This window comes from Triturus cristatus, chromosome 2_2, assembly GCF_964204655.1.
Source record: "Triturus cristatus chromosome 2_2, aTriCri1.1, whole genome shotgun sequence".
NCBI lineage: Eukaryota > Metazoa > Chordata > Amphibia > Caudata > Salamandridae > Triturus > Triturus cristatus.
The window spans coordinates 78,137,009-78,151,130 of record NC_140582.1 but is presented as its reverse complement, the minus strand read 5'-3'; positions in this window follow the sequence as shown (position 1 = coordinate 78,151,130).

Genomic DNA, 14,122 nt, shown 5'->3' with positions numbered 1-14,122 from the left:
TGCTGCAAACGCCTGCTGCAGCTGACTATAAATAAAACGACAGCTATGGACATCTAGAAAGCAGGTCACATGGCTCCGCTAAGAATGAACACCAAAAAGAGCAAGGACCTGCGGTTAGGCTGTAGAATCACTGGAGCAAAGCTGTGCAATACGAGCCACTGACAATACAAGACAACAGTTCAGTAGAGAACACAGATCTTTACTGGACCCCACCAAAGTAGAAGGGGTATTGCTGGGTGCACCCTCCGCTCCCCTCCCCTCACACACCAGGGGCTGAAGGTGACCCCCACCCGGCAGTGTGCTGGCCTTGCCGTTCCGTACTAGACACATTATTATGATTTTACTGTTTTTGCGGACTTTTAACACTGTTGGTTACCATGAAAGTAATGTGAAAACAAAATTGCAGAAAAATGTAATGTTTCTTGTTTCTTCTGATTATTCACGGAGTGCTGCAGTGCTGGATCAGTTTGTCCCAGGCCTTGGATAGGGCTGAACATGTTCCCGTGGCCCCTACAGCTGTGTTTAAGGATTGTGATGATAATTTGTCGCCCCTCCCTGTATTTTAGCTTTGCGCCCCCTGGGCAGGCTGTGCACTGTGTGTGTGCTGAGGCTGCTCTGAAAGAGAGATGCACTATTAAAAGCTGGCTTTGGGTCCCAAGAGCACATGTCTTTTCATTCCCAGGGAGTTGGTTGCTGCTGCTTAGAAGTAATGACAGGGCGCGACTCGTGGTTGTTGCCTTTGGGCCACCAGAGCGGGCTTTGTATCTGGTCTGTGTTGGCAAGATTGTGGAGCTGACTGACCCCTTTGTGCTGAGTTTAGTTCTAAGGGCACACAGTGAGTCATTCCCTGCGAATAATTAATTTGCTTTTTTGAAAGATAAAGAAATAAAGAATCACAGGCTTCGACACTGTTAAGTTGGTTTTGGGTCCCCAGAGCACATCACGTTTGTGCACGTCCACACTGCTTTAATGGGGGGGACCATGTTTGGTCATTTAATGTCAGCTGTAGATGATGGATCCCCGAATAGTGTCATGTATGTGCATGTTTGCATTGTGCTGAGGGAATTACCAGGTAATCGTTCACGCTCTCTGATGGATGTCACATGCGTTTTTTCTGAGTCCCCAGATAGATCATGCAGTCTATGTGTTCTCCTTTGTACTTACGGTGTATTCTACTGTGTTGCCTTGGACCATGTCATGTATGTGCATGTAACTTGTATGATCGAGGTAACTATTAGTGGCGATACTGCGTGTCTCTCGGATCTCTTTCAAGTGTTCGCCGTCCTTCCCCCCCCCACTACCTGCCATGGGCGGCAATCTGAGGGATAGCCCCGGCGCCACAAGCTCTAGCTATGCCTCTGAGTGTCAGTAGGTAAGTAAATCGTTTTACATCCGCCGGCGGTAGTCAATTCTGAATTGCGATAAGCGACATCGGGCAACCACCATTTTGTCATTTGAAATGAGAGTATTCCACAAATTGTCTACAGCGCCACCATCACTACAAGTATGTCGGGACATGTCTACAGAGGATGTAGACCAATGGTCTGTAACTACCACTTTACAAACGAGACTGTACAGCATTCCTGCTGATGTCCACATGATTACTGCATTGATTTTGACCCCGGTGATGACGGAAATAAGGTGTTCATATTGACAGACATAGGACAGGTTGGTGTTTATGATACAATTGAAGTATGTACAATATGTTCATCACTAAAATTCACACATGTGGAGTCCGTAAAGAGTATTTAACAGTAAACATTGATGTCAGTCAGTAAATACGTGGATGGATATTGCAGTGCCATACATTTTGAGATTGTGGTGACCATTGACTGTATGTGTTTTAACTGACTCCATTTTGAATATAGAATATCATTTTGTGCTCTTGCATGATTTTGTTTTGTACCTTCTTGCAGCTTCAGAGTTGGATGTTTTTCTGTCTTCAAAACAGCCTTGCTTGGAACAGAACGTGTGGGATGTGCGTTTGAAAGCATGAGAGAGGAAAGTACTTCTCTGTCTCGGAGTCAAAACATGGAGGTTTGGCCAGCTACTCTCTTGAGCTTGACACAGACCGGTACGGTCAGCCTTGGTTTTGTAATACATGAAGGGAGGGGGAATTTCTAGAAGCCTTTCTCCTTGTTAGTAAAAGGTATCAAAGACTGAAAATCTTTGTGCTCAGACAGAAGCTCACCTGTGAAGTGGACACACTGTCACGGGGACGTTCTTGCTGTCTCATTGAGACTTCTGGATAACTGAAAAGGGCTTGCCAGTCAAGCTGACCAGAATGATGTGTTTATCTCAATAGGTGATATATAACCTATAAGTTTCATTGCTCTGTGATGTTTTCATGTTGTGTATACATACTCTTTATATTTGATTCTTGCTTTTGACAGTGCTTATTTCTTGCATTGGACGTCTATTATTCCTATTTGCATGTGTTATTATCTACTTATGTTTTATCCCTTGCATTTGACTTGTGAGCTTTTTTATTATTTGCATGTGTTGTACTATTATTATCTTCTTGTGTTTTATCTAAAGCCATTGACAGTTGGATTACTAGTGAGTGTTTTATTATTACTTGCTTGTGCACATATATAAATTCCTAAACATTTGCATGTTGTTTTACCTGTTTCATTCGACATCTGGAAAAGTATTTCTGTTTAGAGAGTGTTGCATTAATAAAACCCCACGCTTTATTTTAAAACTGCCTTTTGATTTGCCTCATTTTGTGAGTGCTGGGTCTCCTTTCCAAGTGTTTCTTCTTGCCTTACCGAGTGCCCCATCTTGGGAGTGCGGAATTTCTTTTATTTTTGAGTATAAAGCAAGACAGATGTGTAATGCTTACATATCCAGTACTGTTTGTTCACATGATTAATTTGGCTTTCTCCTCACAGATGTTACTGCGGACACTATGACACTAGTCCAAATATATGTATACTATACTATAGATAGTCTCGGACAGTAAGAAGACGCTAGGCTCCAGTGTACCTGCCATTCACAGACCAACAAACCATGGAAGAAAGAGATGTCATGAAGAAGTTCTGTCTGAATATAAAGTACCCATACATGATGGTACTCACTGCACCATGTAGGTTTCTGACAGCCTGAGGGCCTAGGCCACAGTCAACATTGCACATAAGTCCAAATTCCCAGGTGCACAGTAGCTGTGGACCGTAGTATATCAGGGACTAACATTATCATAACCAGCAGCCATGCAAATCAGGGAAATGTGGAAGTGGAAGTCGGCTAAGCAAATGCAGCAGGAACTGATTGGGTGACAAAGGAAGATGATTTAGGTGAAAGTCCAACACACATATGTGGATATATGCCCTTTACAAATCATACAACATTAGGCCTACATAATTCCATACATGTGTGATGAATCACATTTGTTACTTCAACACATCAAACCTACATCATTGCAAGATCTTCAAGACAAATGAGGTCGATACTGTCCAAGAGAAATAGAAATACCCACCATATGACATCCCACCTAATTCCATGTCATCCAACATGTCCATCCAGGGAACAGTTAGCCTTCTTCTGTGGTATACCATCACCAGTGCCATTTACAGGATTTACAAACTTCTGCTAATTGCACAGCAAACTAGATGTAAGAGCCAAAACTGTAGTCACACATTACAAAGTACATAGTAACATCACAATGATACCAGAAAAAGTAGCAGGACTTGTGTGTTCCTAACAAAAGGATCTGCTTTATTCAGATCTCAACACAACTATTTTTCAAACTGTCAGGCCATTGGCCAGTCCACGTGGGTGCTGGTGGGTGCAGGCGACCAATAGGTTTGCCACCAAACTTGCCTACAAAACACTGCCAGGGAAACCTTCGCAGGAAGGGCAATCTAGTGGGCATGCCAGGCACCTCAAAGATCTCAATTAGGAGGGGTTGTCTTGGGCTTGGGAGGGGTGGACATTGCCCTGGAAGGGTTTTTTGGTTTTGGGAGGGGTCTTTGGTGTCATCTTCATTTTGATTTGGGATTTGGGAGGGGTGGTTCTTGAGGTGGAATGGATGGGTATGGGTATAGAAAAAGGTGGCCTGTTTGGGGGAGGGAGTGAGGTGTCCAACAGGGCAAAGTGCAAGGGAAAGGAGATAGAAGGGGCCATGGCGGACAATGATGGCATCGTACCTGGATGGGTGGGGTCTGCCATCACCAAAGAGTGGCCACTGGAGTGCGACTCTGTGGATGAGATTGTGCAGTCTGGGTCCTTCGTGGTGTCCATCTTGCCCGCTTGGCCACTGAGTCCATCCGTATCAGTGTCCTGACTGGACCCACTTTGGCCAGCTGCTTCCCCAACGACCTAGGCCCTGTCTCTTCCGATCACCTGGGTAGATGCTGAAATGACATATGAGTTTGGTCAATTCCAACTGTGTAGACACACAGGAGGAACAGCTCATTACAAATAACACAATAAATAGGCATGTATCACACCACCTCATAGGATGGCTAAATGTTCTACAACATTAGCATTAGTACCTGCATGAATCCAACAATGTTTCTCAACAGTTGCACACAATGATGTCTGGACCACAGTCTGCCACAATTGCAGGAGTTACCTTGTCTCTACTCCATCATCATGTATGTAGCAGGATATAACATCACCCTGTACACTCAGGCCCTTTTGACATATAACAGTGACCAGGTGACATCAACTAGTATGGCCATAATTAATGCATCCCTCTCCATTCCACACAAGGCCCTGCCACAGCAACTAGTCATGTTCCTAAACCCACCTAATGATGAACTGATGGACACCTGATACAGCTATCTTCCTGCTATATGTGCAGTACCAAGAAGGATGTGTCATGGAGGTGTCCATTCCACACTGTTCACAAGACCCAACTGAACGTTCTTCTTTTGTCCTCTGTCACAGCACTCTATACAAAGGTGAATCTGCGTACCTTTGCTATGTATCACACAAAATTAGAATGGAGGCAATGTGGCTGAAAGTTGGGTGAGATGTCCTCACATACATTCATATGACATGAGACCACCTAGGCCTAGGGACATGCCCAATCCTGATTGGTGTACTCTCCAGTACCAATCTCCCATAGCATACTGTGAAGACATTACACAGGTAAAGTTTATGAGACTCAGGGAATCTACTGTCCACGAAGAGAAGGTCAGCATGTAGACAATACAAAAGGGGCATCACAGCACCTCGACGTATCTAACAAACACTTGCACCAATGTATTACTGAGTGTACACACCTATGACCCCAACATATCGGCATTACACTACCTGCTGCATGTCAGCAGCCACTTAATGAACCTCTACTATTCCACATGCGTATGTCACCTAATTGTATACTCACACCTCAACAGAATGGAACATCACATTGTGATACAGTACTGTAAGTACTCTGACCATGGAGGTCATTACCTCATCATTTGGAACCAAGTTATTACAATGAACAATGAATTTGGGTATGTGTGACCCACCCACCCATGTCTATACACCCCTGTCTGTGATTACACATTACATGTATGCACATCGCCATTCACAAAAGTCCTTGACACATTGGACAGCACATACAATTGTGATGGACACAGACTTCAAACTATGTAGACCCATAGAGACCCATAGATATTGTAGCAAACACTTGTACATATAATAGTACAACATGCATGTTATACATGCCACCAGACCTACACATGCAATTACTATTCTATTGTGTTTGTCATCAGTCAACCTCCATGTTGATGTGGTCGCTATTGCCTATAAGAATGAATAAATGGGATTGTGGGGGGGAGGAGCCTAGCGCGCAACCAAGATGGCCGCCGCGACTTCCTACATCTATCCTGTCTTTCTCCTGATTTGGTCGAGGGGACTTTATTGGTGACACTGAGCTGAGGTGGTGCCCGTTTTCCGTTTTCGAATTGGACCCTGGGAACCGCGATGGGCATCGCTTGAAGTTTGCGGCCCGCTCCACTTCTGACCCCGGACTCGAGTTGAGGGGCGATCCAGTGGCAAAGTGAACAACAACGGCACGACGGACCTGGAGGGGCGCGCACCCCACACTTTCACTTTCGCTTTTGAGCCAACTCGCCATCATCGTTTGCGAGGTCTCGGCGCTTCCGCGAGGTGTGGTGGTTGGCCTGCTGGGGACACTGCCTATTTTGCCGGGACCTGGTCTATCTTTCTGGGGCGACCGCTGGGGTCTTCGGTATTGACTGTTCGCCTGCCGCTTCTGGACTCGTGGGACACAAACTGCAGTGGGATGGCGACGAAGCAAGATAGAGAGAGGCTGAAGGCCAAGTCGACCCGACGCGGGGCCTCTACCCAGGCTAACGTCATGGACCGCTACACCTTGCCGAGGGGGTCTCCTGGCGGGTCGCATAAGTCTCCGGAGCGGCCCGCGGATGCCCCGGATTTGCCATTGGACCTGACCCTGCAGGATATCATGGGCGCCATAGCGGAGGTGAAGGCCACGGTGGGCCAACAGCTCGACACCTTGTCGCAAAAACTCGATGCGGTCCTGATTGATGTCAACCTCGTCAGGGCCGATCTCTCGAAAACAAATGAGAGGGTTGACTCTTTGGCCCTTACAGCGTCGAGCCTGACGATTGATGTGGCTGCTCTCCAAGCGGAGATGCGTCGGCTCCGACAGGCCAGTACTCTCACTGATAGGCGACTGGAGGACTCAGAGAGTAGGGCCCGGAGGAATAATGTTCGCATTATCGGAGTGCCTGAGGGGTTGGAAGATTCGGCTGCGGATCTTTATGTGGAAGATTTGATCTCCAACCGACTGAAGCCTAGGGGACTGAGCAACTTCTTCGCGGTGGAGAGGGCCCACAGGGTTCCTGGTGGCAGGCCGAAGGTCGGAGCTCCCCCGCGGCCTCTCATTGCACGTATCTTTAACTTTCGGGACAGAGATACGATCCTGCAGGCTTCTAGAGTGCAAGGGCCGCTTAAGCTAGAGAATGCCGAGGTGAATTTCTATCCTGATTTTACACAGGCGGTCCAGAAGCAGAGACTGGGATTCATGGGCGTCAAACGGCGGCTACGACAGATGAACATAAAGTAAGCCATGCTTTTCCCGGCCAAGCTGCGGGTGGAGTTCGAGGGCCGCTCTCATTTCTTTGACCGTCCGGAGACGGTGGGGGACTGGCTGGACACTTTGCCGAGGACACATGATCGAGAGGGGACAAGGGCCGCGAGTGGCGAGTGCCCACTGGACCGGGCCTAGTGTGTTGACATTGGCACTAACCTTTGAGGGTGCCAACTTTTTATTGGGCTCAGGGTTTACTTGACTATGTTCCTTTTCCCCCCCTGCTTGGAGGTAGTGGTGAGTCTAAAGGGGGTTCTCTTTCCTCCTCCAGGGGGTCTTTTTTGTAGTTTAGTTTATGCAAGGGCGACAGGCACACTGCAAGTTGGGGGGGCTGTTTGGGCTCACGCAGGGGTGCAGGGAGGGGGGAGTTTTACTTTGTATGTTGGGTTGGGGTTGGGTTTTGTTTGTTTGTACCACAAGGCAGGAGTATTGTCGTCCTATGATCCATGTGCCCTCCGGGAGGGGGCTGATTGGTGCTGGCTGTGATGGGGGGTAGGGGACTGAGACTTCTTTCTTGGAATGTCAACGGACTGGGGGACAGGATAAAGCGTGGGGTGGTCCTGCAGTTCTTAAAACGGATCTCTCCCGACATCGTGTTCTTGCAGGAAACACACCTCATTGGTAATTCCTTCCGTGCCATGAATAGGCGGGGCTTTCGCCTCTTGGCTCACTCGGGCTTCACTTCTGGCTCAAGGGGTGTAGGCATACTGGTTAGAACCTCTCTTCCATTGGAGGTTGATGAGGTGCTCCATGATGACAGGGGGCGCTACACGGCACTGGTGGGCAGATGGGAGGGCAAAGTGATTGTGTTGGCATCTGTATATGTCCCGCCGGGTTTGCAGACGACTACTTTTGCGGACCTGGGGCGCCTTCTCCTTGGGCTGCCGGAGGGGGTACTAGTGGTGGGAGGGGATTTTAATGCAGTGGTTTCCGGAGCCGAGGATCGTTACCCTCCGCGGGACCTCCCCCGGGCCCAAACCTGGTTAGCTGGCCTCTTGGACACCCTGGGTTTAGTGGATTGTTGGCGGCTAAAACATCCTGCACAGACACAGTACACTTTTCACTCGGGGGCCCATGGTAGCCTTTCGAGACTTGATTATGTTCTAATGCCATCGGCCCAGGCGGGGAGGATCGGGGAGGTGCGACATCTTGCCCGGGGAATTTCGGATCACTCCCCCCTTTTGTTACACTTTGATATTGTCCTGGGTGCGGAGGGGAGGGTGGTCCCGATCAACTCCTGGTACCTGCGTAATCCCACCATTCGTGCAGGTCTGATTAAATCTCTTGAGCACTACTTTAAAGACAATGTGGGCTCGGTGTCATCTGCTGTTTCCCTGTGGGAGGCTTTCAAAACGGTACTCCGAGGAGAGGCCCTATCCCTCATCTCTAACTCCAAGAGGAGCGAGCGGGAGGAGGTGGTTCGTATTGAGTCTGAGATCTCTGAGCTGGAGGGTGAATTGGATGGTGGTGTTACGGAAGACAAATTGCATGTTCTTGGCCTCAAACAAGCGGATTACAAGGCTCTGGTTACTGAAGCTGCCAAGAGTATGAGTATGGAGCAACAGGGGCGTCTGTATGATATGGGTGACAAGGCTGGGAAGCTAATCGCGTGGCTGGACAAAAAGGAGAGAGCGAGTCGTGTGGTGCCGCAGGTTCAGAGAGTGGATGGTGTGTGTGTTACTGATCCCGTAGAAATTGTCGACTGTTTCGCGGAGTATTTCCGTGGGGTGTACTCTCCGGTCTCCGATCGCTCGGAGGAGGATTCCTGCGTCATGCTCAGAGACATTGTGTTGCCGTCCCTTTCGGACGATGATCAATTGTTGATGGATGCGCCCCCGACGTCTGAGGAGATCGCCCTAGCCATACGTTCAGTTGCCTCCGGCAAGGCCATGGGTCCTAATGGCCTCCCCATCGAATTGTATAAGCTGCGTCCGGACACGTTAGCGCCTCATCTTCGCGACATGTTTATCACGGCCCGTGCAGCGGGTTCCCTCCCGCTGGACCAACGTCTTGCCACCATCGTGGTTATTCATAAAGAGGGGAAGCCGCGGGATCAGGTCACGTCCTACAGGCCCATATCGCTTCTGAATGCGGAACCCAAAATCCTCGCCAAGTTGTTGGCTACTCGATTGGCTAGTGTGGTCTGTGATCTGATACATCAGGATCAGTCCGGCTTCATCCCCCATCGTAATACTGCACTTAATCTGCGGCGTTTGCATGGGGTACTCGCGAGGGTTCCCTTTATACGTGAGCCGGACATTTTGGCGTCCTTGGACGCAACTATGGCTTTTGATACGCTGGAGTGGCCGTATATTTGGGCAGCGCTGGAAAAGTTTGGGTTTGGCCCGGGATTCATTGGTTGGGTGAAATTGCTGTATTGTAGACCGTTGGCTCAGGTAGTGGTAAACGGTAGAGTGTCGGCTCCCTTTGAATTGGGCAGGGGCACACGTCAGGGTTGTCCGTTATCCCCTCTCCTCTTTGCACTCTCCTTAGAGCCCCTGGCGGAATGGTTGCGATGGCACCCTTCGATTCGTGGACTCCGATGGACTCCGGAATATGAGGATCGCGTCTCTCTCTATGCGGACGATATTCTTTTGTACCTTGCCTCCCCCCGTGAATCGCTGATTGTGTTGGTGGATGTACTACGCTCCTTCGGCTGTAACTCTGGTTTGGTCATCAACTGGGCTAAGTCCTGCGTATATGTCCTCTCTGGGGAGGCCCCCATCCTTCCGCGGGGTTGCCCTATTCAGGTTGCCCAGCAGGGCTTTAAGTATTTGGGTATTTTTGTCACTTTGGATCCAGTGGCCCGGTATACGCAGAATCTACTCCCCCCTCTCCAGCGTTTGAAGACGGATGTGACGCGTTGGCGGCGGTTGCCGCTTTCGCCGCTTGGCCGGGCGGCGCTGTTTAAAATGATGTCGCTACCGCGGTTTTTATATGCCTTACAAAACACGATGGATGTCGTGCCTGCTAGTTTTTTTCGGGAGGTTGAGGGTCTCCAGCGCCGATTGTTTTGGGATAGGAGGCCGCGGATTGCTCTCGCCAAGCTAACGCTCCCGTGGTATGACGGGGGGGTCGCTCTGCCTGACATCAAACATTATTATTGGGCCTCCCAGTTGGCGGCGATAAACCACCGGCTCTATGGGCCGGCCCTTAACCCGGCCTTTGAGATGGACAAACTGTTATTGCCGGGCGGCGACTACAATCGTGCGCTCTATTCCAGGTCGATTGACGCGCGCTTGACAGGCCCGACACGGGTTGCGATACGGGTGTGGCATGCGGCAAGCGCGGCGATGGGGTGGAGGGATCGGTTGACCCGGGCGACGCCATTATATGCCTCTGAGCGGTTGGGTTGTTTGTGGTCGACGAAGGGCTTTGAGAAGTGGGACATGATCGGCATCAGCAGAGTAGGTGATCTCTGGACGAAAGAGGGATTTAAAACGTTTGATGTGCTGAAAGCTGAGTACCAGTTACACGATAGGGAGTACTTCCGATATGCACAGGTTCGGCACGCGTTACGTTCTGTATTCCCGGAGGTCGCGTCTATCCCGGTGTGTTCCCCATTGGAAGATAGAGTGCTAGACGGGTACGTGCCGGATAGCACTATCTCACTGATCTACAAGAAGCTAATTAACGATCGATCGGGGTTGTTAACCGCCCTTCGTGATGCATGGGTTGCTGATGGACTGGAGCTGGATGACGAGGACTGGGTGTCGGCGGTGGCCTCCCCGAAAGAGGTGGCCATACCGGCCCGCCTTCGTTTCGTCCAGCTTAAGATACTTCATAGAGTGTACGTCACGGGACCTGGCCTGATGCGTATGGGTTATGCGGTGGATGGGATGTGTAAGCGTGGGTGTGGTATGACAGAGACTTTCCTCCATGTTCTGTGGGAATGTCCGGAGGTGACTCGGTTCTGGCGTGGTGTGCATGCTGTATTGCAAGCAGTCACGCATGTTGCGTTGTTCCCAGAGGCGAGGAGGTGTCTGTTGAATGTATGGGAGCCGACTGATTACACGGTGGCGCAAATGTGGTGGGTGACATTGGGATATATGGTGGCCAAGCGTGACATTGCACGTTTGTGGGGCTCCCAGAGGCCGCCCACGGTTTCGGCCTGGAAGGAAAATATGGACTGGTGCATGTTTCGAGAGAAGACGGTGTATGTGGCGAGAGGCAAGCCTGGGAAATGGAAAACGGTGTGGGGTCCCTGGAACTCCTATCGCGGAGGAATTTGCACCCCGCCCCTCGCGCGGGATTTGGATGAGGCCTTGTCTCCTTAGTCTGCGCATTCCTGTGATCCAGTTCTACTGTGATAATCTTGTCTCTACCACCTGCCCTCCTCCCCCCTTCTTTTACTGTACTTCTATGGGTCCCTCCCTGCTGTGGGGAGCACATTTTGCTACTTAGATTTTCGCTGCCTTGTGGGTTTGTTTGTTGATTGTTTTTTCTTTATCATCTTAAAATGAAACCGCTATCTGTGATGTCGCGACCTCTCAAAGCCGCCAGCGACACTACTCTGAAACCTGGTCATTTATTGTCAGCAGCTTTTTGCCTATATTTGTGTGGTTATGATTATGTTATTTGTTGGCGGCCGGCCTGGAGGTTGTAGGCCCGTGTCTGTATATCTTTGAAATTTGTAATAAAGGTTTAAAAAAATAAAAATAAAAAAAATAAAATCAGTCTGATTGTGGGTAAGGAGTGTTTATAGCTAAGGCTCTGTACTGGTAATTTTAAAGTTCCCAATGTGGTAATCTCCCTTGGAACAAGGTTATGTGTTCATTGTATGTCAAAGATGCTTCAATAAACCTATACAGATATTAAAAAAAAAAAAGCAATGAATAAATGGTTAGGCATGATTTAGATTAGGCAGCACAATACTCACCCCCTCCTAGCTGCTGATGGGCCCTTAACTGCCCATCAAGCTCCGGGTAGGCCACAGCCAGGATGCAGTCCATTAGGGGAGTCAATGTCTGTCGTGCACTCCTACCACGTGGGGAGGACTTCCCGAGCTGGACCTCCACGATCTTCCAGGTCCAGCGTCTCAGGTCCTTTCACCTCTTCCTGCAGTGGACGCTGCACTGGCGATAGACCTCCAGGGGCTGCACTTTCACGGTGATGGCTTTCCACATTCCCTGCTTCTGACGGGCATTGACCTGTATGGATGCAATAGATGAAGAGACTGAGTGGACATGCAAGACTAGTGTCTTCTGTCTGGCTGATCAAGATGTTGTAGACACCTAGCATGACCATGAATAAATTGTCAACATCCCAAATGTGTAGACTCCCATGATGAACATACACACTGACATACCACAATACACTAGTCATCTGATGACTACCCCCAACTCAGGTCCTCTACTGACTATGCCAGGCTACTTAAATCACATAGCCCAGGGCCAAAGCACATGTAGTTTGAATGTAGTCAAGCTGTACCACAACACACCATTGGGAGCACATGGCAGCTAAAGTATATGTGCATGACAGTACAGACAGTTTCACACCCCAGACGTGTGACTCTATCCATGCTGTTCAAAACATAATTGTTTCCACTAAATGTATTGCATCCCAAAACATGGGTCACCATGAAAGGTCTGCTATGTGTCACACTGTGTGCTCACAATCTGGAAATGAGTGGTCATGTGGACAACTCAATGTAAAATAGTACTACGTCTGATTGAGTGTATGGGCAATGTCCTGCGGATTTCTATGGATTTGTACACATCCCACATGTAATTGAATCTATTGATGGTACCCATATTGCCTTAGTGCCACCACACGACAGGGAGTAAGTCTACCGGAACAGGAAGCACTTCCATTCTATCAATGTGCAAGTTGCCTGCTTACCGAATTTGTACATCTCAAACATCTGTGCCTGGTTCCCAGAATCTGCACATGATTCCTTTATATGGCGGAACAGCACCACACCTCAACTGATGTTACAACTACTACCGGAGAGGGCCTGGCTTGTAGGTAAGTGTGATCTGTCCAAACTTTGTGTAGGAAATGTCAGGTAGTGTGATCTGAAAGTGTGTAACGAAATGTGGCCCCTCTGTCTATCTTCCATCTAGGAGACTCAGCGTATTCCAAACGGCCACTGTTGTTGGAACCGCTGAGGAATAGTACAGTGCCTGGGGAAGTCTGCTTCAATGAGGCCCATGGAAGAAAATGGCAGCCAGTGGTGCGGGCTTTTGGGTTCCTGAAAGACAGATTCAGGTGTCTGGACAAGAGTGAAGGGGGCCTTATCTACTCACCCAGGAAGGTGTAAGATCACTTTGGCTTGCTACATACTCCACATCATTGCTCTGTGACAGAACATCTCTTACATCGCAGAGGATGCAGGACATTAAGACCCACCCGGTGGGGACTCTGAAATGCCAAATGAAGATGATGATAGAGGTGACAATGAAGGAGCTGACTTGCGTCAGGATCACATTCAGAACTTCTTCTCCTGAGTATAAATATGATGGGAGATGTGAGGACTTTGACCATTCTTGCAAACGTTGTAGTGATGTTGTGAGTAGGATGTTAATGCTACTTACTAGTAATATATAGCTCTGGAAAGATCTGGGGAAAGGTGTTGGTATTGTAAGTGTAGCTTTGTTCAGCAGTAAATGTTGTTTTGGACTGTGTTCTATAGAGTTGACAATGTGATGTGTGTTGTATGTATGTTTGTTTTCTTAGCTAATCATTCTTTGTTGATCTGTTTTAGGTACCTTCCCCAAGTAATCTTCATTTGGACATTACAGAGTTGTGACATTACCAGGTAGATGACGCTGTTCAGACATACAAAGTGGACACGGATTCTTCCTGGGATTCTGTGTCACAGAGTTGGGTGTACAAAGCCAGTACCAAGACAGCTTGCACAGGGATAGGATGGAAGTTACCTGGCTTCCATTGGACTTGTTGTGCTTTGGTCCTCATGCAATATGTGTGCCATCATGTGATCCAACACAATGTTTTGTTGTGCCCAAATCATGCTATCAAGACTTTACGTTGGCTAATTACTCATTGTCTATGAACTGGATGCAGCTGTTGCTCTGTCTCCTCATTGTA